The sequence below is a fragment of the Canis lupus genome, chromosome 5 (genome assembly GCF_048164855.1).
Source record: "Canis lupus baileyi chromosome 5, mCanLup2.hap1, whole genome shotgun sequence".
Classification (NCBI taxonomy): domain Eukaryota; kingdom Metazoa; phylum Chordata; class Mammalia; order Carnivora; family Canidae; genus Canis; species Canis lupus.
In genome coordinates, this window is record NC_132842.1 from 36,086,855 (window position 1) to 36,113,319 (window position 26,465).

A 26,465-nucleotide genomic window follows, 5' to 3' on the forward strand; every position below is an offset into this window, starting at 1 on the left:
ATCCACCACAACCAATGGGACCAGGGGCCTACCCTCCAGGACCTATGGGGGGACCCTACCCACCTCCTCAGGGGTACCCCTACCAAGGATATCCACAGTATGGCTGGCAGGGTGGACCTCAGGAGCCTCCTAAAACTACAGGTACTGGGAGTGGGATATGTGTGTATGCGGGTGTGTATGGGCACAGTCCCAGGTCACCAAAGTTAATGTTTGTATGTTTTCTTTGGCAGAGAAGGAACTCTGGCCTTTGTGTGCTATGGTTGACGTTCCCAAAACTTGGAGACTGCTTAGCATGGTTTCTAACCCCTGAGAAGAACTTCTTCCTCAGGAGGCCTGAGGCATTTCTGCCTACTTACCTCTATGTCTTTTATCCCTCTGGGGCTGATGACTTCCTGGTCAATGTGTTTTCTAAGAGTACCTTCTGGAATACTGCTGGGGGGAAAGTATCAGGTGGATTCTTGCTCTCTCAGCCTGTTGTGTTTTTTAGATTTGGCCTGTTGAGATTATTTTCTCTCTTGGTTTGTTGACCCTCAAGTCATCCTCTTGCCCTTGCTGTTGAGTGGCTGATTTTCTTTACTTCTATGTTTTCAAAATTCTCTTGAACCTAATTGAGTTCTCAGAAGGCCTGTGAGTCTTTCTTGTGTGCTAGAACAGTGTTACTCAAAGTTTACTCTGCAGACAAGTGCCAGTCTCTGAACGGTTGTGATAAGTACAGAGAGTGAGAGTAAACATTCAAGAACTTTTAGAACAATTGGACACTGCTATGACTTTCAAGCAAGTGATCTTGCACTTGAGAAAAAAGTATCAATCCGTGAAGGATTAGAGAGGAAACATCTTGAGAAGCACTGTGCTAGGTGTCTTGGTGACTGTGAGGACTGTTTTATGATTTTTTGGTTTGCATAATAGTTGCTCTCTTATGGTGCCTCTTCAGGTTTTTAAAATAGCTAAGTCTTCCCGAGTGCTTGTTGTATGCCAGGGGGTCTTTTAAGAGCCTTATTTACATTAACATTTAATCCTTGCAACAGTCCTATGAAGCTATTTGCATTTTATGGTGAAGTCATGGAGTCACAGAATGGAGTAATGACTTGCCACAGGTCACCCAGCTAAAAGTGGGAGATTCCAGATTTGAATCCTGATGGTTTGGCTTTGGAATCTGTACCTATAACTTTTTTTTTTTTTTTTTTTTAAGATTTTATTCATGAGAGACCTAGAGAGGCGGAGACATAAGCAGAGGGAGAAGCAGGCTCCCTGTGGGAAGCTCAATGGGAGACTCGGTCCCAGGACCCTGGGATCACGACCCGAGCTAAAGGCAGACACTCAATCATGAGCCACCCAGGTGCCTAGCACATATAACTTTTTTCCGCCTGGATGACTTCAGATTTTATCAACCACTGCAGGTACATCTCAACTGAAGTGCAAGCATGCAGTCTATTCTGTTAACAACTATGTACATTGGTAACTGTTCTGTTACAAGAGAGGGAAGGTCGTCTTAGCTGCTGTTAATCTGTGTCTGGTAATCAGTAAGGACTTAGGTTGTGTTGAATGGATAGGTAGCGGGGTAGATGGCTAAGCAGAAACTTAGTCTGTTTATGGTTCAAAGTTCATATTTTTACTACAGAAATTATAGTAAAAAATACCCTTGTTTTTCTCAGGAAACTAGTTTTTTGGAAACCATGTGATTGGAGGTAGCAGGTGCTCATGGGAATGAGGCTTCTCAGGGAATGTAGTTGCAGTATGTCAAGGGTCTCCTGGGATGATATTTACTTTTTAAATTCTTTAAAAAAGATTATTTATTTGTTTATTTATTCATTCATGAGAGACACACAGAGAGGCAGAGACCCTGGCGGAGAGAGGAGCAGGCTCTCTGCAGGGAGACCGATGTGGGATTCGATCCCAGGACCCCAGGATCACCTGATCCAAAGGCAGGCGAGAGCCCCCCAGGGGTCTTTCCTGGGATGATATTTAATAATAGTAACTATGACAACTAGTATTTCTTGATCGTGGTGCCTGCTCTTAGCATCACTTAACCTTCCCAAGACCCCTATATCCCATGTTATAGAAGTAGAATCCAGGGAGAGGTTGTATGTCAGTTATCTATCATACAGCTTAGCACCCCAAAACTTGGTGGCTTAAAACAACAATGATTATTATTACTGTTTATTATATAATATATATTATTCTCATGATTCTGTGAGTTGGCTTTATGTGATCTCTCCTGGGGTCACTTAATTCAGCTGTGTCAGCTTGGCTGGGAGTAGAATGTCCCAAGATGTCCTCATTCACATGAGTGAAGTCCTGGTTTACCTCCATGTGGCCTCTCTCTACGTGTTGTCTCTCATCTAGCCTATCTCATTGACATGGCAACTGGCTTCCAAGGGGGTGAAAGTAGAAGCTTGCCAGCCTTTTCATGGATAGGCTCAGAACTGGCCCAGCATCAATTACCCATACTCTGCTGTTCAAAGCAAGTCATAAGGGTGGCTGGATTCAGTAGGAGGGGAACTAGATGTCATTGACTGCCACCCCCTTTTTTAACAGCTTTATTGAGAGATCACTCACATATCATACACTTAACCCATTCCAAGTGTACGTTCCAGTGGTTCCTAATATAGTTGGAGTTGTATGAGCATCACCACTGCAATTACAGAACATTTCATCACCCCGAAAGAAACCCATATCCTTTAGCAGTCATCCCATCTCCTTAACCCTCCCCTTCCGTTAATCTGTTTTATCTCTGTAGATTTGCCTGTTCTAGACATTTTTATAAGTGGAATCATATGATATGTGACCTTTTATGATAGGCTTCTTCTACTTAATATAACATATTCAAGATTCATCCATGTCATAAGCATCTGGCAGCATGTTGGTATAGAGCCAGAGGAATTGTTGGTGACCATCTTGGCAGACAGTTCACCACATGGCAGTATGCTCCCAATAGTTCACATCATCTGCATCTGTCCCACCTCTTTCCAAGACCACGGGAATCTCATCAGTCATTACATTGGCTTCAAGTCCAGGATGTCATCATCCGGTATCTAGAAGCAGGCAGGGCCTCTTCATGCTTCACTCCCCACCCCTCATCCCACTGTGTCCCTAGCCTACACACCTGGGGAGGGACACTCTGTGAAGCTTTCCCTGTATATCCCACCACCTGGTATAAATTACCAGCCCCCCATGCTTCAGCTGTATCCCGTACAGTCTGCTTCCTGAGCACTTCCCTTCTCTGAATTCAGTTAATTTTCAGGTTCTGTGTAATCTGCCCCCTTAAGGTCTGATTTCAGTCAGCCTGGCTTGTACTGTCCTAGTGTAGGCTTTTACCTTTTGAAGCTAGTCAAGACTCTCAAGGCTGCAAGTGACAGTATCCCAGCCTTAAATATTAACAATAGAGGGTTGCCAGAGAACTGAGTAGAGGCTCCAAAATGATAGATGGTGACCAAAACAGACCAGAAAAAGGGACCTAAAGGGCCAGAGACAATGCAAGGAGCAAGAAGGAGAAAAGGGGGGAGGGGGAAGACCTCTAATAGTCTTAGTTATGTGGGAAGATAAATCCTAATGAAATAAGATTAGGGATGCTGTATGAAAAGGAACTCAGGAAGCAAAAGCATTTAGCCAAGAAGAATGCGAAACCAATGTTAGCCCAAGGAATTAGGTCCAAAAAACCCATTCATATGGCCAGCTCTTGCCAACCCAGAATTGAAGGCTTTCTGCCGCAGGTGGAAGGTTGGCATATTGCTATGTAACAGACCACCCCAAGTTAGAGACTCTGTAATTAGGACAGGGCTTGGCTTGAAAGATCTGTCTCTGCTCCCCTTAATAACTGGGGTGCTGGGTCTACTATGTGTACTTTCTACCCTTAAGTGAGATTAATGAACTCCCCTCTTGGCAATTATGTTTAAAGCATGAGCAAAGGGGTGCTGTCATTTTGGCTCGCATGCGCAGTACAGAGAAACTGTGTGGTTTGGCGGAAGCTTCAGAGGGGAGGGGGGATGGGAGCCCAACAGCAGTTGGACAGGCGAGGTGGGTAGGGAGGGTCAGAAGATAAACACACTTAGATGCTACTATCTTTATTTTTTCTAATTTATTTATTTTTATTTTTATTGTTTTTAGATTTTATTTATTTATTCATGAAAGACACACAGAGAGAGAGAGAGGCACAGACACAGGCAGAAGCAGGCTCCATGCAGGGAGCCCGATGTGGGACTCGGTCCCAGGTCTCCAGGATCACACCCTGGGCTGAAGGCAGTGCTAAACCGCTGAACCACCTGGGCTGCCCTATTTTTTTCTAATTTAAATTTTAGTTAAGATACAGTACAATACTGGTTTCTGGAGTAGAATTCAAGATTTATCACTTACAACACCCAGTGGTCATTACTAGCCGTTCGTGTCTTGTATGTGTGTTCCAAACCAGGCTTGAGCTTCTCCACTCTTACTGGCTTTGTTTCCACCTCTTATTATTTCCCTTGAAGGTTTAATATCAGTTTAGCCTTATCCTGTCAGCTGTTTTCTTTTTCAGCAAAATCTTGTACTTCTGGTCCATTATAACAAATCATAGTTCTTTTATATCCAGAAAGCCCACAAAACCCCACATCTGATGTCCTTTCCCCCCTCCTCCTCCACGTGGCCTCGCAGTGGGGAAGGCTGGGCATCGTCACAGCACAGCGGCCACAGGAAGCTGGCTTCTCTCATTCTTCAGTGTCAGTGTGCAAAGGTGGAAGCTTCCAGGGCCAACCGCCCCCCCTTTTAATTTTTTTTTTTTCAGGCATTCCTTTGAAAGAAAAAAAAAAGAAGCTTTCTTGAATTTCTAATTTTGAAGCCATTGCAGAAATAATACAGATGATTCTGTGCACCGTTCACCCAGATAGCCCCGAACCTCACATCATTACCATGTAATGATCATGTAAAGGCCCATCTGCTGGGCCTTTTTCCTTGCCAGGCTCAGAATAGTACCTCATCACACTCCATTGGTCCAAGCAGCCCCAGATCTGTGTAGCCGGGACTCAAGAGTTCACTGCTTGGTAGGCGAGTGACAAAGCCACCCTGCAGCATGGCAGATGTATTGGGGGAGCTTTGCTAGCAATCTAGGAAGTCCCAGTGATAATAGGTGGACTCCTGTTCAGTGAGGCATTCTAACTACCAAAACTGTTTCTAGGTTCTCGTGACTATGCCACAGTTATGGAATTTATTTATTTATTTATTTATTTTTTTACAGTTATGGAACTTAAAGTGAAAAATTAAACACAACGTATCTCTGGTCTTACATCAGGAAATTTGTCTTTTGAAGGGAGGTTCTGTGAATTGGTTAAAAAGTAGTGAAAGAGTTTTATTTATTTATTTTTTAAAGATTTTATTTATTTATTCATGAGAGACAGAGAGAGGGGCAGATACTAGGCGGGGGAGAAGCAGGCTCCATGCAGGGAGCCAGATGTGGGACTTGATCCTGGGTCTCCAAGATCATGCCCTGGGCCGAAGGCAGGCGCTAAACCGCTGAGCCACCCCAGCTGCCCTGAAAGAGAGTTTTAAAAATTCGTCACCAAAATTAAAATGAAAGCTCTTTAGTTACCTCACAGCAGCAGCAAAGGTCCTCAGATGATCACCCAGGTTAGTCACCCTCCCAAGCTCATGGCCGACCTCACTCATTGGCCCTTTCTGCTGAGCCCTCACGTGGCCTCAGAATCCTCCTTACCACAGCCCCCCTGGGCAGCCACTGAATAGGCTGGAATTGTTGAATGAGATGAAACCATTTGCCATTTCTTGCTAGGCTAACCCCCTCTTTTTAGAGAGATTCAAACCAAAGCCCAGAGAGCTTTAGTGACTTGCCCAGGGTCAGCGAGTTTGACTAGGATGTAAATCCTGGTTCCAAGCTAAATGCTTCTCCTTATTTCGTCCTAGAGCTGTGGTCCAGCAGATTCTACATCAGTTCTCAAACACCACCTCAGGAAAATACCTTCTTAGCAGCCCTTCCCCATCTCTCCACTGCCACCTCCCCCCACCACAAAACACAAAAACCTGATAGTTTAGAGCAGGAGGACATGGGCTTCCTAGTGGCAGATGCAAAGTGGAGTATGATTAATGTGGGTGGATTCAAATCCCCTTATTAATACCAGGATCTGGGCACCTTACTTAACCGCCTGATCTTTGCATACCTACCACCCCTTGGAAACCTCACAATGGCTGTCTTTCTCTCCTTCATCTCTGCTTCCACAGCACCTGGAGCATCTCTGCCACATCATATGTGCTCAGTAAATATGTGTCAGATGAATGGAAATACCACCATTTTGAAAGGTGGTTGTGAATTCATGTTAGTGGTCTGGGTCCCTTTACCTCTGAGCCCCTTCCGGTGCTATTTACTGCTCGGGAGTCCAGATATTATTAGGGCTTTGTACATGTTATTCTGGTTTAGCATTGTGATATCTGGCAAGGTATTGATTGAAAATGAAATAAATTCAGGGCACCTGGGTGGCTAAGTGGGTTAGACATCTGCTTTTCTGCTCAGATCATTATCTCAAGGTCCTGGAATCACTTCCTGCTCAGGGAGGAGGCGGCTTCTCCCTCTGCCCCTCCCCTCTGCTCATGCTGTCTCTCTTGCTGTCAAATAAATAAAATAGTTTTTAAACTAATGAAGTAAATTCTATTTCAGCAGAGTCCTTGGGATGTCCCCATGGAGTTCAAAAGCCCAATTGGCCTTTGAACCAGGTTTTGAAGCCTGTAAATCAGGAACTAAAAGTGACCTTTTTATGGTTCTTGTAATTTGAAGATGGAAAAGGGGAGTGCCTGTTCCAGGAGTGCCCTACTGGGTCATTGACCAGTCAGCCAGAAGCTCAGAATGGCCTCCTCTTTGGTCCAGCATCAACAGTTGGGGGCAGGGTGGTGAGAGAATGTCATTTTTTTCTTTCTGGACGTTCTTGGTGTCCAATGCTTGTCTCATCATCATCATGAGGATGGAAGAGGAAGGAATTTAATGGTCTGGCATCTCTGGCTAATTGGCTCAGGGTGTGGAATTACAGCTTGGTTTGTTTGAGCCTTTTAAGCTTTTTATCATCAGAAACTCTGATCAGGTGCTTTCAGTGCCCCAGGAAGCCTTTCCAGCAGAAATAAAGTCCAGCTCAGAACCTTCTTTGCCAGGTATCAAATGACAGAGTGCCACATGGTGCCACCAAAAGCTGCACTGCTTAGGAATCTAGGTGGAGTTTCTTTTTTTCCTCAGGCTTGTTTCCTTTTCTGTAAGATTAGGATTACAGAGTGTGATGGGAAAAAAAAGTAATATGCCTTGGACAGTTGATGGCACATTGGTGGGCACTGAGGAAGTTAGTCTCCTTCAGCCCACATGAATTTTCTGAGTTTTTGCTTGTGGGTGGATAGAGCCAGTGAAAACAGGAGGCCCTTCGGGGTGGTGGGGAAGCCAGTTGCTGAATGTCCTTCCCAGTCTACCTTGAGCATCCCCATGGGCCCAAGGCAACTGGGACAGCTCCTGAGTCATCCTCTGCAGTCATAGCCACGACCTGGTCTCCCTCCTGCTCTTGCCCCTGCTGTCTGTTTTCTGCCTGCCTGCCCAACACCCCCCACCCCTGCCACAGTTTCCCATGTCACTCAGAGTAAAAGCCAACATCTCTCTAGTGGCCAGCAAGGCCTGCTCTGCCCCACCTCCAGGGCCTTCGCTTTTTCTCAGAAACCTGCATACCATGTGGCCTCTTCTGGCCTGTACTCAGCATCACCTAGTCAGAGAGGCCTTTAGCTGCCTCCCGTTGCCCTCCACCTCAGTGTGGCACTGTCTGTCCCTGCCCTTCTCATCCCTTTCCCACTATACTCTCTCATGTTCTTTGGGTGCCTTTCTCCTCCTGCTGGAGCAAGAGCTCCTGGATGGCAGGGACCTGTGGATGTTAGGTTCACTACTCAGTTCCTCCTCTTTGTTGAATGGTTGCGCATCCCCTTCCTCTGTAACACCCTCCACCTAAGCAGGTATCTTATGAGTCCTCCTCTTTCAGGTCTGACCTTGACTTCTTTTCCTACTACTACTTCTTTTTCTTCTACTCCTGGGAGTGGCCCTTGGGCGTTGCTGCTAACTGAGGTTTTGTGCTGTGTGCCAGGCCTGGTGCTAAACACTGGGTATCCTCCACCATTTAATCAGCAGGACAGCTCTGTGAGGTGGGTCCTATTAGAGGAATGAGTTTGCCCAGGTCAGAGCTAGTAGGTGGGGAATGGGCATTCTAATACTGGCTCTGACTGGAGAGCCTGTATCTGTGCTGACACCTCTGAGACGGGTGACTGGTGTCCATGGGCCTTGCTCCTTCACATTTGAAGTCTCCAACTTTCAAATCTGCCTGAGGGCCACACTTGGCATACTTTGTGCTGCTTTGGTTCTTCTTCCTTCTTGGCCTCCTAGTTTATCCTGGTCTCCCACATCTTAATGGCACAGGTTGATAGCCCTGCAAAATATTTCTTTATATCTTATCCTCAGTTTCTCTTTGTTCAATCCATATAACCTTTGTTCTTCCTCTGGCATCTCTTAGCCCATATCCTTGGTCATTCATTTGAATCTTCTGATGTTCAAATGGCGTTTTCATGGAATTCCTTGGAATGCCCTTAGGTTTCACAAGGGCCAGCCTCTTTAAGGCTTGAGCCAGCCCTGTCTGAATTGAGAAGCTTATGGTTTCTGACCCAGCAGGTGGGTATAATCATATATACTCTGCTCTGAGGAAGAGACAGATCCAGTGGCCAGAAGGATGGAGGCCTCTAGAGAGGGCAGAGGGGGAAGATGAACAAGGAAGGGGGGGCGGTAGTGCTGTTCCCAGACCCAGCACAATACCTAGTGATTCGTGGGACTTCAGAAAGATGTTCTGAATGAACTCTCAGGACCTGTGCAGATGACAGCACACACCTGGAGACCAGTGGGAGAGTTGGTTCTGCTGTGATACAGTGTTAACAGAGCCCTTCAAAGAGGGGAAGCTGGGCTACTTAAGGGGTCCCCCTGGGATCTGTGGCTCTTTCCAAGGGCTCTGACAGCTGTTTCTCCCAACTGTCTTGAGGGCTCTCTTTTCCCTATCTCAGAGAGGACTTAGGCCTTTATGATCTGCTGGGCTTAGGACCCGTTGAGCCTTGCTTTGGAGGGGAAGCTGTTCCCTCTCTGCAACATTCCGTTGGCTTCCATTTAGTGTTTGTTACTGGCCTGGGTTTCTGTGTGGTAGGCCAGAGGTTTTGATTTAACTGAAGATAAAGAGGTTCAGCAGTTTCTTCCCCAAACCATTGGGCACACCAGTGAAGGGTTTATACATTTCTTTCACTCTCTGTTACCTGTAGAATAAAGACCAGTATTCCAAAAGGTCTTGAAGCCTGTCATGGTTTGGCCCTGCTAACAGATTGCAGTTCAGTTCCTCAGCCTCACTGGGCCTCTCTTCCCACTTGGCTTTTGTATATGGTATTTCGTCTGTATGCTTGTGAAAAGTCTTCACACACCTCTGTTGGCTCAGGTAACCCCATTAAATCCTTCCCATCCTGCTCATGTGTCACTTGAGTGGCACCAAGTGCTACCTTCCAACCCCTAGTCTAGGTCAGCTTTCTATCCTCCACTAGTTTTTAATTTCATGATCTTGGCTCTATTTATAGTACTAAAGTCTCCTATCATAGCAGAGAGTTTGTCTTATTTGTCCATTTCATTCTCTAGTAACTTCTTGTTGCTTCATTAAAGATGAAGAGTTTAAAGAGAGGCAGGAGAGGGGACAGGTGAGACTCTGGAATAAACTTTTTTAAGTTGTTCAATGCTGGGCTTGAATTTGCAGAAAAGACTGCACTACTTTTCCCTCCCTCACTTTATTCATTTATTTGCCTGTGTTCAGAGTAAAGTATTTGCTGTGTAGCGCAGGTTGGGGCTCTGTTGCAGGGCTGGATGTCAGCTGTGTGAGTGGTCAGAACCCAGAGATGGAGCTTCGAGTCATCCTTGCCTCCACCTAGCACTCCCCTGACTTCTTCTCTGGCCCGTAAACATAGTGATAGCTCATGCAGGATTTTTTTTTTTTTAATTTCACTTATCCAGATAAACCGTCATCTGAAATCATTTTTGCATTTTTACTTCCTAGGCAGTTCTTGTTAACATGCCTGTGTCATTTGTACCTGGCTGCCATTGTAGTGCAGAGTCCTGGTGTGTTCTGTCTCTTTCCCTTATTTGTCACAAGCATCTTTCCTACAGGGCAGGGTTTCTAACCTCACAGTTGACATTGGGACTGGATGATTTTATTTTAAGATTTTATTTTTTATTTTTTAGAGAAGGGGAAGAGGCGCAGATGGAGAGAGAGAACCTTAAACAAGCCTCCACACCCAGTGCGGAGGCTGGCTCAGGGCTCAATGTCAAGACCCCGGGATCATGACCTGAGACAAAATCAGGAGTTGGATGCTTAACTGACCAAGCCCAGGTGCCCCTTAAAGATTTTACTTTTTAAGTAATCTCTGCACCCAACATGGACCTTAATCTCAGAACCCAGAGGTCAAGGGTCATGTGTTCCTCCTATGAGCCAACCACATGCCCGTCCCTGCTGGACAATTTGTTTGTTAGGGTGTTAGGGTTGGGTGGGGTTTTCTCCTGCCTTGTAGGATGCTTAGCAGCATCTCTTACCTTTATCTACTAAATGCCAGTAGTATCTACCTAATGATGGCAACCAGGTTGTTTGCAGACATACCAGATTGCCTAAGGGTCCAAATAATCTTCCTTTGAGAGCCACTGAGATGGAGTCTGCATAATGAAAGATTTAAGTTGCTCATTGCTTTTAAGCCCAGTGGCAGAAAGGGATTTCCTAATCAATTTTCTCAGCAGCTGAAAAATACAAGAGGTTTTTTGGTGGCCTGCTTGGGAAGAAGGCTCTGGGAACTTGGAACTATATAGAACTCCCTTCCGGGCACCTGAGTGGCTCAGTGGTTGAGCATCTGCCTTTGGCTCAGGTCGTGATCCCGGAGTTCTGGGATCCTAGCATCAGGCTCCCCTGAGAGAGCCTACGTCTCCCTCTGCCTGTATCTCTGCTTCTCTCTTGTCTCTCTCATGAATAAAACAAAACAAAAAAAACTCCCTCTTGACCTTTGACTGGACAGCTTGGGTTTCTGAGTCTCTTTTCAATCTGGCACTGGAGAATGTTGAGTATTTGATACCAGTCCCTATTTATTTATTATTTTATTTATTCAGGAGAGACACAGAGAGAGAGGCAGAGACACAGGCAGAGGGAGAAGCAGGCTCCCTGCAGTGAGCCCGGTGTGGAACTCGGTCCCAGGATCATGCCCTGAGCCAAAGGCAGACCTTTAACTACTGGGCCACCCAAGTGCCCCTCAATCCCTATTTTAAAACCAGCAGGAGGGCATGTGGCTGGCTCAGTCAGAGAGTGTTTGACTCTTGATCTCAGAGGTTGTGAGTTGGAGCCTCATGTGCAGTGTAGAGATTACTTAAAATCATCAAAAAAAAAAAAAAAAAAAAAAAGAATAGTTTGAGTGTTGTGGTCCATGTTTTAAACTAAAACTAGCTAAATAATACAGCTAATACTTAAATGGTTACTATGTGTCAGGCACTTTTATATAGTAACTTATTTCATCTAGGAGCAACCCTGTGAGGTGGATCTATAATTTATTATCCCCATCATATAGATGAAGATTCTGAAGCCTAGAAAAGACTAACTTACTTACATTCACCCAGCTAGGAATTGGCAGAGCTGGGATTCAAAACCAGTCCAACCCCAAAGCCCACGGCCCTCATTGTCTACTATTTACTGGGCACCCCGTGAGCTACCTGACGCAGGGCTGAGAGCTTTATGAATGTGGCTTCCCTTCTCCCAGTGTCCTTCAGGCTAAGTGGTATTCTCCTAGATTTCACACATGTGGAACTGCGGTCTTAGAGAAGTTGCCATGTCTTGCCCTGGGTTCCCCTCGCCCCCTTCCCGTGTCTGACCCAGAGCTGGACTCTGTGTCAAGTGGCCTCCCATGAATGAGTAAAATAAAAATTTTCTACCTTCATCTTCCTGTTTCCCTTGGTTCAGGCACTAAATAAATGGTAATATTTCTAATTAGAACTTGTTCTTCAGGTGCTTTGTCTACATTATCTGATTGAACCCTTAGAGCAGTGATGGTGGTTTCCCATTTTAGAGATGAGAATGAGATTTGGAGAAAGGAAGTAACTTACCTAAAGGCAGAAAGTAATTTCCTGAGCCATAAATTGAACCCAGGTCTGTCTGATTTCAAACTGTATTCTTAACTTTTATGCTCTTTTGCATTCCATTAGGAAATATCCTTAATTAAAATACATCAAAATTAGGAATAGTGTTATTGGTTAGCAGCGGTAAGGGAAATGGGTTCTATGGGTAAAGTCCAGTTCTTTATGGAGACACTCCACTGCAGCTCTGTTCTTTTCACAAAAACAGGTGAGCTTGGCCTTGAGTGAATGCATTGGGCTCTCAGTACCAGCTTTGACTCTTGTTCCACACACTTGTGACTTCAGGCTTTAACTTGATAGATCTGCTCAGCAGTGGACAGTGCTTTGATGACGTCCCTCTAGCGACTGCTGTAGGTGTCATGGACCTGGGCATCATGTGTGCTCACGAAGACTCTGGGGGACCATGGGCTCCTAAACATAGCCTCGGATGTTTCCATTCTCTTGGATATACGAATGTATTCTGGTTTGGTCAGATGGTTTATGCAAAACACTCTCTGTTTTGCCTTTTCAGCAGTCTTAGCCTGCCCAGCACTCAGGGATAATGGAGTATAAAAAGGCAACTGCTCTTGCAGATCCAATTACTGACCTGGTTGGTGGGACGTGCTCATTGCCTGCTGACTGGGAGCTGCTGAGTTGGCTAGACCTCGCTGTCCCAGGGGAACAGAAGGTGTGTGTGTGTGGGGGGGGGGGGGGGGGGCCCTCACTAGCTCCCAGGCCAGTTTGCCTCATTGTCCTTAGCCCCTTTTCCCCAGGTATGGCCTAGGTTTTCTGCTCTAATGCTACTTTTACCTGTACATTCATTTCATCTCTTGCTGGAGCTTTTTAAGGCTACGTTGATAGAAACAATGAGGAAATGGGTTAGGTGGGCATAAAGGGGACACTGCTTTGGGTAAATGGCATCTTGGGAATCAGAAGGTGCTTCTAGGACAGAGCCAATCAGTCTCTAGGATTGGAGCCAGGACTGTGGGGTTTGGACCTCCCTGGGAGAGTGGGCTCACCTGGAGTGACAGGAATCTGGCCCTAGAACATACCCTTCCAGGCAGTCACTAGGCATGAGCTGTGCTGGAGGGGCCAGCTCCGGGCTCTGGCCATACCTACCCCCGCTGGTGTGGTGAGGTACCTGCACAGACCTAGTGCCAGCTTTCCAGCGGTCACTGTGGTTTGCCTTAGTGGGGGAGGAATCGATATTCCAGTGATACTGTGGCTCTCAGGGTTGTCCTAAAAAGTAAGACATGACACATTTAAACATTTTAAAACTAAAGTGTTTCTAGTGCGAAGATGATCGGTGTCCACATCATTGGATGAAGGCATATCCCCACAGCTGCTACACTGGTGTGGTGACCCCAACCAGCATGACTGGGACAGTGGCTTTTCCCACATCCCAACTTAGGGCATCTCTGCCACCCCCCAGGCTGCTGCTTCTGGGTTACACTCCTGTTCTCTCACAGAGAAACATGGCCTTGGTCTTAAGATAACTTTTTAAATTACAGAGATAGCTCTTCGACATAGAATGTAAATAATTTTGCTCTCCAGAGATAGTAGTTAATATTTTGGTAAAAATCTTTTGTTCTGTGTCCAGTTTTTTAAAAAATATTTTATTTATTTATTCATGAGAGACCCAAAGAGACAGAGGCATAGGCAGAGGGAGAAGCAGGCTCCCCACAGGGAGCCCAATTTGGGACTCCAGGATCACGCCCTGAGCTGAAGGCAGACGCTCAACCACTGAGCCACCCAGGCATCCCTTTGTGTCCAGTTTTTTATGAAGCAGCCCTTGTTGAATTTCAACTAGTATGTTAGTCTCTGTTCAAGGAATATATTTGCAGCAACTTTAATACTACATGAAAGTGTTGTTGGGTCTGTTTTTTTTTTTTTCCCTTCATTTTCAGTTCCTCAAATCCTGTATATCCTTAGCTGCATCTCCGCCCTGTAGGCTACACAGGTGTTCAGGAGTGGTGATCATTTGTCACTGAAGGTTCCATTTTAAATATTTTATTTATTTATTTATTTGAGAGAGGAAAAAAACAAGCAAGGGGAGGAGCAGAGGGAGAATAATAAGCAGACTCCATGCTGAGTGTGGAGCCTGATGTGGGGCTTGATCCCAGGACCCTGAAGTCACTACTTGCACTGAAATCAAGAATTGGATGCTCATCTGACTGAGCCACCCAGGCACCCCTGATGGCTCTGTTTTAGATGTCAGTCCCTCTGTTGACTTCATGCAGGAGTGTCCCTTCAGTGCATAGTATTGTTTTGAAAGAGCTCAGTACAGGGTAAAACTCGAACACAGGTTGCTTTTCCTTTTTACCTTTTATTTAGTTCTTTGAATAACAGCAATGATAATAGCTACAGTTTGTTGCCTGTTTTTACTTTGTGCCCGGCACTGTGCTAACCAGTTTTCAAGGAATTGATCATATAATCTTCATAACAATCCCAAGAGATGGGTTATTTTATTGTTCCAGTTTTCGTGTTAGGAAACTGAGCCACAGATAGGTTAAGGGCATTGCATCTTACTTAAATGGGCTGGATGTAGCAAGCATAACCCCTGAATTTGGTAAATCTGTATCTGGAGGAGCTGGCCCTTTTGAAGTACAGGAGTGAAGAGGACTCTGTTCTTACTCTGTGAGCTGAGCCAGCAGTTGGGTAGGGGCTGAGGAACCCACAGAGACAGACCAATGAATGGATCCTGACACTATTTATAGCTTGCCCTAGTCTTTTGTTCCAGACTTGCCTGGCTCCCCTCCTTCAGGAAACATTGATTTTCCTATCGACTCTTCTAGAAAGCCTTATCAGCTTGCAGCAGGAAGCTTGCTGCTGTAGCTGTCAGGTTGCCGCTCTTTTGGTTTTGAGAGTACTGTTCCCTGCCTTTTCCCATTGCTGGGCTCGGTGGCTTTTTCCTCATTTGATCAAAAGTGGCACACTTTCTATAGATGTCCTTAGAATTTAAAGGCTGTCTGTAGCTGAAGAAGCACATAGAGCCCTCTACCCACTATACCCCTGCCCTGCCCACTGTCCTTCTGGGATGTTCCTGGAGGCAGGGTGTTATGCGGAGAGCTTTTTCCTTGGGGTCCTAAGCATCTGACCCTTTTCCCTGATTAAAGGCCATAAATTGGGAGTAGCCTGGGAAAGATTTCAGTTTCCTTAGGGAAAAATCATCATTAGATTTTTTTTTTTTTTTTTTTTTTTTTTTTTGGTTCCCTCTGAGCTTTTCCCACTTATCCTTGAAATGACTCCCCTTGGTAGCCTGGGATACTTTGTAGCCTGATGGATTTTAGAGAAAGTCAAGATTTGACTTGTTCTTAATGGGTAAAAAATGGATTTTTGCTTTTGGGTGGGGTGTGTTTCATGGGTAGCTTTATAAAGGATCAGTATCTGCCTTCCCCCCCCCTGCCCCCGGTCCAAGTTCCCTTGGGCAGCCACAGGTAATAACCACAATTCCTGGAGGCTGTGGACAGAATGCCCTGTGCCTGTAGATCCGAAGGAAAGGCTCCCAAGAGGCCTGTGTGGAGAAGGCATTTTCTGTGGGGTCCACCCTCCCTAGGTTAGCCGGCCTCTGGACCCTGAGCTCCCTTTACTCGCTTGACTCCCAGCATATCCTCCTGGGCAGCTTGGTCCCCTCTGGGATAAACTGCCTGCTTCCCATACCAAGGACTGCTCTCAGCTGTTGCAAGAAAGTTTAGGCCAAGTGAGGTCTGTTGAAGGGTTTGAGCTGACAGAGGAGGAAGTGGCTCCCTTCCTTAAGAGCTTAAAACTGATGAGTCTTCATATATTTTTTATAAAGATTTTATTTATTCATGAAAGACAAAGACATAGGCAGAGGGAGAAGCAGGCTCCCTGCAGGGAGTCTGATGTGGAACTCAGTCCCAGGACCCCAGGGTCATGACCTGAGCCAAAGGCAGACATTCAACCATTGAGCCACCCAGGCACTCCTTATATTTTTTCTTAGTAATGCTTGCTGTTGCTTCAGAGAATAGCCAGCTAAGTCTATACCTGCAGCTTGCTTGGGTAGTGCCAAGGAGAAGTAGATGCTTCTTTTACCCCATTTCTGAGTCCCTTGTTTATTCCTCAGAAAGACTCTTGTATAAAGTGAAAACTGCCTATAGAATCTCTCTACCAGCTTTATGTTAGGCCTGTGTTGCTTCCAGGTGCTCACCAGTTAGGGAGCCCTACCTTCCCACCTTCAGATCCCTTGTCTTGGAAGGAACAATAGCAGCTGAGTACCCCTTGTATACTAGGCCCTGGCCTGTGTGGATTAAGTCATTAAGTCCCTGAAGAACCCAATGAGGGAATAGGTGCTATTATTCTCCCCATTTTGTAGGTGAGGAACCTGAGCGTGGGAGACGTGGTCACACCTTCCAGCTGGCACCTGGAATGGACACCAGGGTGTCCAACTCCAGGGCTCCCTCTCCTCCTCCCTCCAGGGTTCCTTGGTGAGCTACTAGGCCCAGGAGCAATCTCTTGATTCTGCTTGTGCTATGATCTGGGGAAGGGGAGCTCCCATCCACAATGATGGCAGAGCTGCAAGAGTTGAGTGTGCTGGGCTTTCAGAGTTTGCTGAGATGCTCCTGTTCTCCACACGTGGTGGTGCTGTAAATAAACACCCTGCTTTGGGCAGCTGAACACTGTTCAGTGGATCGGAGCAGGTCGCATGCCTTCTGTCATTCTTGACACATTGGAGGCTCCCCACGTGGCTACTCCATCTCCATGGCTAAGCCCGCTTAGTTCCCTCACTTTGGGGTTTTCATAGTAAGGATTAGCCTGTCTTTTGGAAATGGAAATTTTCTGGCAATGCAGTGGTACTTGGTTGATCTGGTAGACTTTTTTTTTTTTTTTTTTTTTTAAGGTTTTATTTATTCGTGAGAGACACAGAGGCAGACACAGGCAGAGGGAGAAGCAGGCTCCCTGTGGGGAGCCCGACGCAGGACTTGATCCCAGGACCCTGGAATCATGACCTAAGCCAAAGGCACATGCTCAACCACTGAGCCACCTGGGTGTCCCCATAGTAGACTTTTTTTGATCAGGCTTCAGTACCAAGCTAGCCAGAATTCCTCAGTTGACCACAGAAAGAAGCTGTTTCCCTGAACCCAGCCCTATCTCCTGGCTAACAGAGTTCTAGTCACAGTCTTATCGACCAGGCCACCCCCTCCGTCTTCCTTTCTCCACTGGGGAAATCTCTGGCATCACATTCACCAAACGTCACATCTCAGTGGGTGAGGACCTGCATTTGGGGGTGATGTTGGCATGTGGCAGGGTTACAGGACAGAAGGGGTTGTTGTGGAGGACACAGTGGGGACCAGGCACCCTATACATTTCTTCCCAAATCTATAAGCATGACCATTATTGCTCATGGTGGGCAGGGAGCTAGGAAGGTAGACAGTCCTTACAAGTGAAATCTGCCTTGAATCCCCTCCCCATGTTCATTGAAGATGGTCATCCATTCCATCCCTGACCTCAGAACTCACCTTGTACTTAACCACGGCTCTAAACTGAGGTGCATTCAGGTGAAAACAGAACTCTTTATTATTGCAAAATTAAGCCTGACAGTAGGAGGAGGAAATAACCTGGGGTGTTTTGCATGAATGTATCTGTTAATCAGTAACACAAGAATCTCGTACACTTAGAAGCCAGGTATGGTCTATATACCTAAGATAAAAAACACACCTTGTATTCAGTAAAAACAATATGGCAATGTTTACATTGTTCCAAATGCAGCAAGTCCTGTTTGAATGAGACTCCTGAGGCTGGCAGCTCAGTGTGAGTCAGACTAGTGTTGCTGATAACAGAACAGCCTGTACCTCTCTGTGCCTGGACACTAATTGGTAGAACCCAGCAGCTACCACCTTGGCGATATCTGCCCTTTGGGGCAAGTTTCAAAGAGCCAGCTCCCCTCCAAGTGAACTACCTCTCCATTTTTTTTCTGTAACCCAGTGCCTGAAAACCAGGAAAATAATAATTTTTCTGATTTTGGGGATCCCTGGGTGGCCAGCGGTTTAGCGCCTGCCTTCTTTGGCCCAGGGTGTGATCCTGGAGTCCCGGGATCAAGTACTGCATCGGGCTTCCTGCATGGAGCCTGCTTCTCCCTCTGCCTGTGCCTCTGCCTCACTCTCTCTGTCTCTGTCTCTCATGAATAAATAAATAAAATCTTTAAAAATAATAATAATTTTCTGATTTCTCTTTTAGCTTCCAAAATCATGACAGTGATTGTCTTATATTCAAGAGCCAGAGACATTGGGAGTTTGTGGTTTCTCATCTCTTGCTCTCTTCTTGCTTTGTTTCTCTGATTCCTTGGTTCTAAGCATCTTTCCTCCTGTTCAGTGGGGTATGAAATAACAGATAGTATGTTAACCACCTTCCTTGCATCCCCTCCTTGGGGAAGGGGGGGAGGATAGTGAATCTTTCAAACCCACTTCCTGCTGAGGGAGGAGCTCTCACATGGGGGGCATGGGGCTTGATTCTACAACCCATGAGATTGTGACCTGAGCTGAAACCAAGAATTGGATGCTTAACTGACTGAGCCACCCATGAGTCCTATGTTTTGTTATCCATTCCTCCATTGATGGACACTTGGGCTGCTTCCACTTTTTGGCTGTGAATATGCTGCTATAACATGGGTGCACACATACCTACTTGTTCAAGTTCATGCTTTCATTTCCTATGGGTAAGAGTTTTAAAGCACAAGGAGCATGATGTCTTTGAAGGTCAGTTTCTGATAAATACACCACCACCACCTCCCCCGCCAAGAGCGAGGCTTACAGACCAAAACTGAGCTTTACTCACTGTCTAATTTTAGACCCAGACTTAAGTACCGCTGGTCACTTGTAACATCACGCTTCATTTTGATATTTGATAGGCTTTTACAGCGTGTTACAGTTCCACTTTTACATATTACCTGTCATTGACTACACTTAGTTGGCCATTTCCTTGTGATTGTGGAGGCACCTTCTCACTTGGTAGTTGTCCTAGACAGGACACCTTACTATAGCTGGCTTACTCTTGGGTACAAGGCTCTTTCTGAGTTTGCCCCCCCAACCCAAGTTGGCCTGGTCTTTTGGCCTTGTTCACAGATCTGGCTCCATCTTGGGACCTAAAACCCTGAACCCACTGACAACTGAGGCTGTTGAGGCTTCCTGTCTTCCCCCCTCCAGGGCAGCTTTGTGAGGCATAATATTCTCCCCCATGTCTGCTGGTTCTTATAATTTGTTTTCATTTCATCCAGTTCTTGGTACAGCCTTTAGCATTAATAGAATTATATGTGAAGTTTTTCCTCGGAAAGTACAATATTTTCCTGAAATACCTTGGCATTTGGCATTGCTATAGGAACTGGTTTTTTCCCTGCACCAGTTTAGACCTAGTCCTAGGACCCTTGGTAACTGGTGAGCTTTTGATGGATCCAGCTGTCCTGTCCCAGGTCTACCTCCAGATGAGACTTCCTTAGTGCCCCTCTGCACTTGGCAGACAGGCTCAGGAGGTAGAGATAGCTGGGTGTGAAATTCTTTTCTTGATGGTTATTCTCTTAATTTCTTACTAGACATTGTCCACGTTTGCAGATGAGCCAATTTATGGCTCTTCTGCATAAAGACGCTGTGAATCACCAGTGCCTTGGAACTCTGAGCCCATGACAGGATGAGACCATGGGCTGTGCAGTCCTTATAAAATGGGGCCAGGACCCTGCCCCTGCCCACTGTGACCATCTGTGCTCGGCTGGAAGGTTTTTGGTGCTGTGTGTTAGCAGAAATGGCATGTTCCTCATCCCCATTCCCTCCCGCCCCGCACTGCCTTTCTGTGTGTCAGGCCCTGTGGGGGCAGTGCTGATGGAAGGCCCATTCCCTGCACTTGAGGAACTCCGAGTCTAGGTAGGGCATTTAGAAATCCTGATGACAAACCAGCTATTTCTGAGATGATCCTGGGCTTGTTCTGTTCCAGTGACATGAGGGAAATGGTACGATGGCTGGCGTACTGTGGGAAGGTCTCCTGTGCTTACTCCCAAGCTATTCTGGGCTCTCAGCCACACAGACTGCTGGGCACTTTCCCTGTCATCCAGAGCCTTGCCTAGGCCCCATCTCTGTTTCAGTGCCGCCTTCTTAAGTACCGTTTGGTATTTCCAAGGCTGTTCTCGAATGACAGCAGTGATAGTGTGGTAGTAGCAGTTCAGTCAGAAAGATGCTTCCTGGGCTGGGTCAGGAAGGCCCCTCAGAGGAGATGCTTAGAACTCCAGGTGATGGGGACCGTGCACCTTGGTGATGCAGAGGTGAAGGATGACGATGAGAACATCTTTGCTCCTTTTCTCTTCTGCTGTTCTCAGGGCCAGCTGTTAGCTTCTCCTCCTGTCTGGCACATGGCTCCAGGGCCCGGGAGGGGAGATCAAGCCATATCTTGTTGCCAATGCATTCTCATCTCTATGGGGCCTCATTACAGATACCACTATGAACCCTGCCTTTTCTGTAGGTGGGAACACTGAGCTTCTGAGAGGTAAAGGGAAGGGTTGAGTCAGGGGAGGCTGCCTTGGGGCCCAGACTGAGAAGGAAGGAATTAGAGTCTTGTGAACCTGGGGATGCTGAGAGAAGGCATCAGTACTTCCAAGTACTGTGGCTCTTGCTTTAGTGCCCTGATGGTCGCCTTGTCTGGGTTTGTTTTAGATGCTGGAGAGTGAGGGACCAAGTCTGCCAGAAAGCAGATCAGCTGCTTCTCAGAGGATCAGAAAGATAGGGGTGGGGTGTGGAAGGAGAGCTGTTCACACAGTAACGCAACTTCAAGTTATGTCGCTGGCCTAAACGTTGGGAGGGGCCTGGCTAGTGAATCAGGCAGCTATTTTTGGAGCTGACGTGGAGAGGGGATGTTCTTCTGCCCTGGGCAGGCCAGCCAGTCTTTGGGCAGGGAGCGAAGGGGGAGGGTTGAGGGAGTATACAGATCCTGGAGGCTGGCTGGTATCTGTGCTCACAGGTGTCACTGTCTGCATGGGAAGGCTGCTGACTGGCAGGTGCCTGAGAAACCCTCAGTGGGGTTTCCTGCTGGGATGGGTGGCCACAGAGCCCAGGCTGCCTGGGCTGTCAGTCGATGAGATGGGTTGTCACTAGGCATGGGCTGCACAGTCCAGATACAAGTGTCTCTGGCCTGTGGATTACAGCCTCTGTGCTCTTTGTACCCATGCTGGTCCGGTCCTCCTTCTCTCCCAGACTCAGCATAGCAGCCCCTTGTTCCCTGCCCCTGGAAGCTACTCTGTCCCCAGCCCTGCCTAAGTTTCTCACACTCAGACCATGCCCCCCTGAGCCTGACTTTGGGCTCTGATGCCATGTGGTTGGTTGAGCCAAAGAAGAAGGGATGGGGACTGTGTATGTATGTGTGTGGGTTGAGATGAGGGCAGGGCCCTGAGCTCCTGGCAGGTCCCCTTCTGGCATTTTTATGTTCTTCCACCATGGGTCTGCTAGAAATGGGGCCTGGCTCTGTTCCTTCGCCCCCTTCCCTCAGACTGGATTTGGCCATATCCTTCCCCTGGGCTGAACCTGCTGTGTCCTTCAGACAGTGAAGAGCCAGCTTACCTAAGTACAGCCTTTTGCTCCCAGGATGGCCTCTGACTCTGCCTCCCAGCCTCTTGCTCTTTCTGTGGCTTCTCCTCAGAGTCTGGGTGAGACCCCCCTTCCCTCTACCTGTGTGGAGCTGTCTGCAACAGGCTCACTCAGTCAGGGGAGGGGTCTGCCTTGCACGGTCATGGTCATTTGAAGAATGGTGAGGACCCAGGGAAAGTTGATAGAAAGCTTTACAGTATACTAGGTGCTGTGCGAAGCATTTTACATGCCTGGTCTCCTGATTTTCCCAGCAACCTGTGAAGTGTAGATTACCAATGTCCCTCTTATATTACAACATTGGAAACTGAGGCTGAGAGAGGTTGTGTCCAAGGTTATGTGGCCAGTGTGTAGATGAGCCTATATTTAAATCCAATTTGATAATGTCTCATTAAAATCTCTGTTCTTGGGGATCCCTGGATGGCTCAGCGGTTTGGCACCTGCCTTTGGCCCAGGGCGTGGTCCTGGAGTCCCTGGATCAAGTCCCACACCGGCTCCCTGCATGGAGCCTGCTTTCCCTCTGCCTGTGTCTCTGCCTCTGTCTGTCTATCTCTCTGTCTCTCATGAATAAATAAATAAAATCTTAAAAAAAAATAAAATCTCTGTTCTGAAATCCTAATTGTGGTGCCTCCCACTAAATTGGAATAGGGTGTTTTTGGGAATTGTGACCTGGATTGTAGTAACAGTGTCAGGGAGGATTCCTTCTCTGCTTCTCTCTGAACTTCTGTCTCCAGGATCTGGTGAGAAACCTACTGCCTTACACACACGTGCGCACATGTACTCACACACACTCTCTCTCTCTCTCTCTCTCATTCTTCCTGCTGAACCTCAATTTCCTGGGAAGAGATCCTGTGGCAGCTGTAACAGGCAGCTGGGGAGATGGGGACAGAGCCTTTCTGAGAACACAGCTAGCACCCCCTGTGGGTTGGATCTTGTGTGTTGGAGGGTGGGGTGGAGAGGACATGGACTTCCTGCATGGGCTGGTCTTTGCTAGGTGGTCTCTGCCCACCCACCTCAGTAGTGAGCATTGCAGGGGCTTCGGCATAGCCCTCTGCTCTGTGAATGCAAGCCTAAGTGGACACCTGCCTCCTCCCAGCAAACCTATCCTGACCTCACCCAGCTTTCTAGAGACCAGAGTTCTGTACCCACCAAATGCAGGCTTTGGTGTTTGAAACCCAGAGGAAATTCACCACAGAGTATCAGTACTTTCCTTTGGGTTATCAGTTGTTCCCTTGCTAGCCTTCACACTGTGCATGTGCCTAGAATCAGGTTCCCTGACTCATGAAGAGGAAGCACTGGGATACCTCCCATGTAGCACTCCAAGGTCTCCTGAAAGGGACTGTGAGGCCGACTGAGTCACGACGGGGCTAGTCTGAGGAGCAGCCTTCCTCGCAGAGGCAGACCGGTCTGATCTCGGTCTTGAAAAAGCAAAGAAACTTGACTGTGAAGTACCTGGGGCCCTCAACAGGGTTGGGTAGCAGGGCTGCTGAAGATGGGAAGGTACAGACTCCTGGGATCCATGCACGCTGACTAGATAGTCAGTGGCCATGGAGAAAGTGCTGGAAGAAGCAGGAGCCTAGATGTTTTGTGTCTTTTTAGAGACGGGGGAGGGGCAGAGGGAGAGGAAGAGAGAGGGAATCCTAAGCTGGCTGCTTGCCCAGCATGGAACCCAACACAGGGCTCGATCCCATGACCCTGAGATCATGACCTGAGCAGAAATCAAGAGTCGGACACTTAACTGATCGAGTGATGCGGGCCCCCCAGCCTGGATGTTGTAAGCAAGCAGCAATGTGATGGGCATTAAGTGCAGAATAGCAGGAGTGTGCTACCCCAGAAGGCAGGAAACACGTGAGTGCTGCCTTCTGGCTGGTTTTGGGCAGACCACGCGGTTGCCTCCTCCGTAAATGGCCCCCGGTGTTTCTTGCCTGTGTAGGCGAAGGGCTGTACAGACCTCAATGACAAAGATAAGAATGAGGCAGGTGGCGCCCAGGAGCAGCAGGCAGCTGCCTTGGCTGAGGTGCTATGTGTCCCATGTCCGCCGAATCCAGGGCGGCAGCGGTAGAAGCGTCAGGGGCACGCTTCCAGGATGGAGGAGAGGACGAGCCCAGTGGCCTAATCGCTGGCCAGCGGTTTGCGGGCGCGGGGGCTGCTCTTGGGGTCTGGTGGGGAGGTGCTGAGGGCCCTGGCGGTGACCTGGCGGTGGCGTGAAGGAGGGGCTCTGCGGAAGAAGCAAGGAGAAAGAGCACGATGTTGGCCTTCAGGGTCGAGCAGAAAGCAGAGCCGGGGATGGTCGGGGACCTGAAGGTGGCCCTCAGACGGCTGCAGGCCCCTCCGGGGTGTGCACGCGCAGAGACGCGTTGCTCCTTCTCACTCGGTACCTTCATTCCCTGGGCCTCGCTCGGCACCCGGACCCACACTCACAGGGGAAGAACCAGAGAGGCTGGGGCTGGTTTGGTAGCTCCTGTGGTGCCACCCGCCGGTGTTGCCGCAGCAGGAGGGACCTTGGCAGCGGGTGCCATTTGGAGGGCCTCTGGCGCCTGAGCTCCTCAGAGGGGTGGGGAGCCAAGCTGGGACTCCACCGCGCTGCGTTTGCCCAGAGCTGCCCTGTGGGGCGTGTGTGATAGGTGGGGCCAGGTCAGGCCAGGAGGAACTGGGAGCACCGAGTCCGTGGAGCTGGCCCCGGCGGGTGGGGGTGGTGTGTCTCTGTGACAGTGACATGGGGCAGGCTGCTGGGACGGAAGCCGGTGCCCCCAGGGAGCCCACGTCGGCCACGGCCAGCTGCCCCAAGGACCCGGGGGCCAGCACCGTGGCAGAGGCTGGGAGGGTCCAGTGTGTGCTGAGACTGGAGTGGCGCGGACTTCTGCCCCCCGGGGCCCCGAGAGCAACAGTCCAGGAGCAGCCTTCCTTGCGCGTGGCTTTGGGGTCAGACAGGCCTGGATTGAGGAAGACGTAAAATGGGAAGTAGAAGCCTCTCCCTTGTACAGACCACACGGGCATGCTTGTACCTCGCGGCCTCATTGGCAACGTGGAGGAACCAGCTTGGTCTTGTTAGTGGCCGTTCCCTTTGGGCTGCACCGCTTCAGCCAGCTCTTCAGGCTGCCGCTGGCACCGAAGTGGTTGGTTGCTTGGGGTCATTTGGTTCCGTGGTACTCACACATATCTGGACACTGAGACTATTGTTTTTATAGGAAAAATCTTAAATGTGGATTTTGTGGTTAAAAATTGGATGTACCCCACCTGCCCCCTGTTCTTTTTTTTTCTTTTAATTAGTTGAGAGCAAGCGTGTGCGCGCTAGCTGGGGGAGGGGCGAGGACAGGAAGCCCAGATGGGAGCTCAGTCCCAGGGCCCTGGGGTCACACCCTGTGCAGGAGGTGGCAAGCCTCGATCCCCCAGTTTACACTTGGGACAGTGTCTGAGACAGACTTGCTGAGGGCGACACAGCCATTGGTGAGGATTAAATGAGATATGCCGCCAAGCTTCCAGCCAGTGCGTGCCACACCCCACTGCAGGCGGGGCTTACTCCAAACTGGGTCACTTGGGACAAGCATTGCACTGGGTACAGGGTTGAGTTTCACTGTCAGCTTGGGGAAGAGGAGGTGATAGGACACAGTGGTCTGACAGCTGTTGAGCAGATGTCCCCTGCGTTCCTACATTTAAGAGATGTTCCACGAGTTCCTGATGTGTGCCAGACGCTGGAGCAGAGGTGGAACAACGACCCGGGCAGGCATGGCTCCCGCTCTCCTGGGACTGACCCCGCCCAGGGACTGTGGGGACCAAGAGCCAGTCTTCCATGGCTTGTGCCCGCTGCTGCCCACCTAGGATGCTCCTGCCTCTATCCCCTCTGACTGGATCTCTCTCTCCCCTGCCCTGCCCTCAGTGTACATGAGGGAACAAGAAAGGAAGACGGATGCTGGGTGTCAGGCAGCCCTGGCCGCATGCTGGACTGCTCTCTGCTGTTGCTGCCTCCTGGACAACTTGGACTGAGCAGCCGGGACCAAGTGCTCCCTCCAGGCCCACTGCCTTCTGTTACTGCAATAAACAACTAGTGTTGTGCCGTGCCATTTTTTTCTTCGTTTGAAAAATAATAATCTACAGACGTTACCACCTATGATAGGTGTGAAGTAGCATCTCGCTATCTTTTTTAACATGCTGACTCAGCAATTCTGTATATTAGGCATTGCTCACCACAATAAGTACAGTCACCATCTGTCACTTACATTAATGCAATATTCTTGATTGTGTTCCCTATGCTGTACTTTTCATCTCTGCCACTGATAATTGGAAGCTTATACCTCTCGACCCCTTTATTTCTTTCACTCATCTCCCCACTCACTTCCTCTTTGGCCAGCAGCACTTCTGTATTTAAGACTCTGTTTTTTAATTCCACGTATAAGTGAAATCATACAGTATTTGTCTTTCTCTGACTTATTTCACTTAGCATAATCCATGTTGTCACAAATGACCAGACTGTGGTCATTTTTTCTTACGACTGAGTAATGCTGCAGTGTGTGGTATACACAAGCGCATGTGTCTTGGGGCGGGGGGGGGGATGTTTTTATATGTGCCACATCTTTATCCATTCATCTATGGAGGGACACTTGGGTTGCTCCCATATCTTGGCTTTTAATAGTGCTCCAATAAACACAAATTATTGTTTTTGTTTTCTTTGGATAAATACCCATTAGTAGAATTACTGGATTGTGTGGTGGTTCTATTGTTAATTTTCTGAGGAACCT

The 26,465-nt window shown here is 48.0% G+C and overlaps 2 long non-coding RNA genes across 2 annotated transcripts in view; both read left to right on the forward strand.

The window, feature by feature from the left end:
• Nucleotides 1-25,787, forward strand: LOC140633496 (uncharacterized). The gene is made up of 2 exons (XR_012031113.1): nucleotides 1-141; nucleotides 25,607-25,787. It is a non-coding gene; the product is annotated as an uncharacterized lncRNA (long non-coding RNA).
• LOC140633497 (uncharacterized) overlaps nucleotides 1-26,465 on the forward strand; it is a 62,589-nt gene that overhangs the window by 17,415 nt on the left and 18,709 nt on the right. The window lies entirely within an intron of this gene.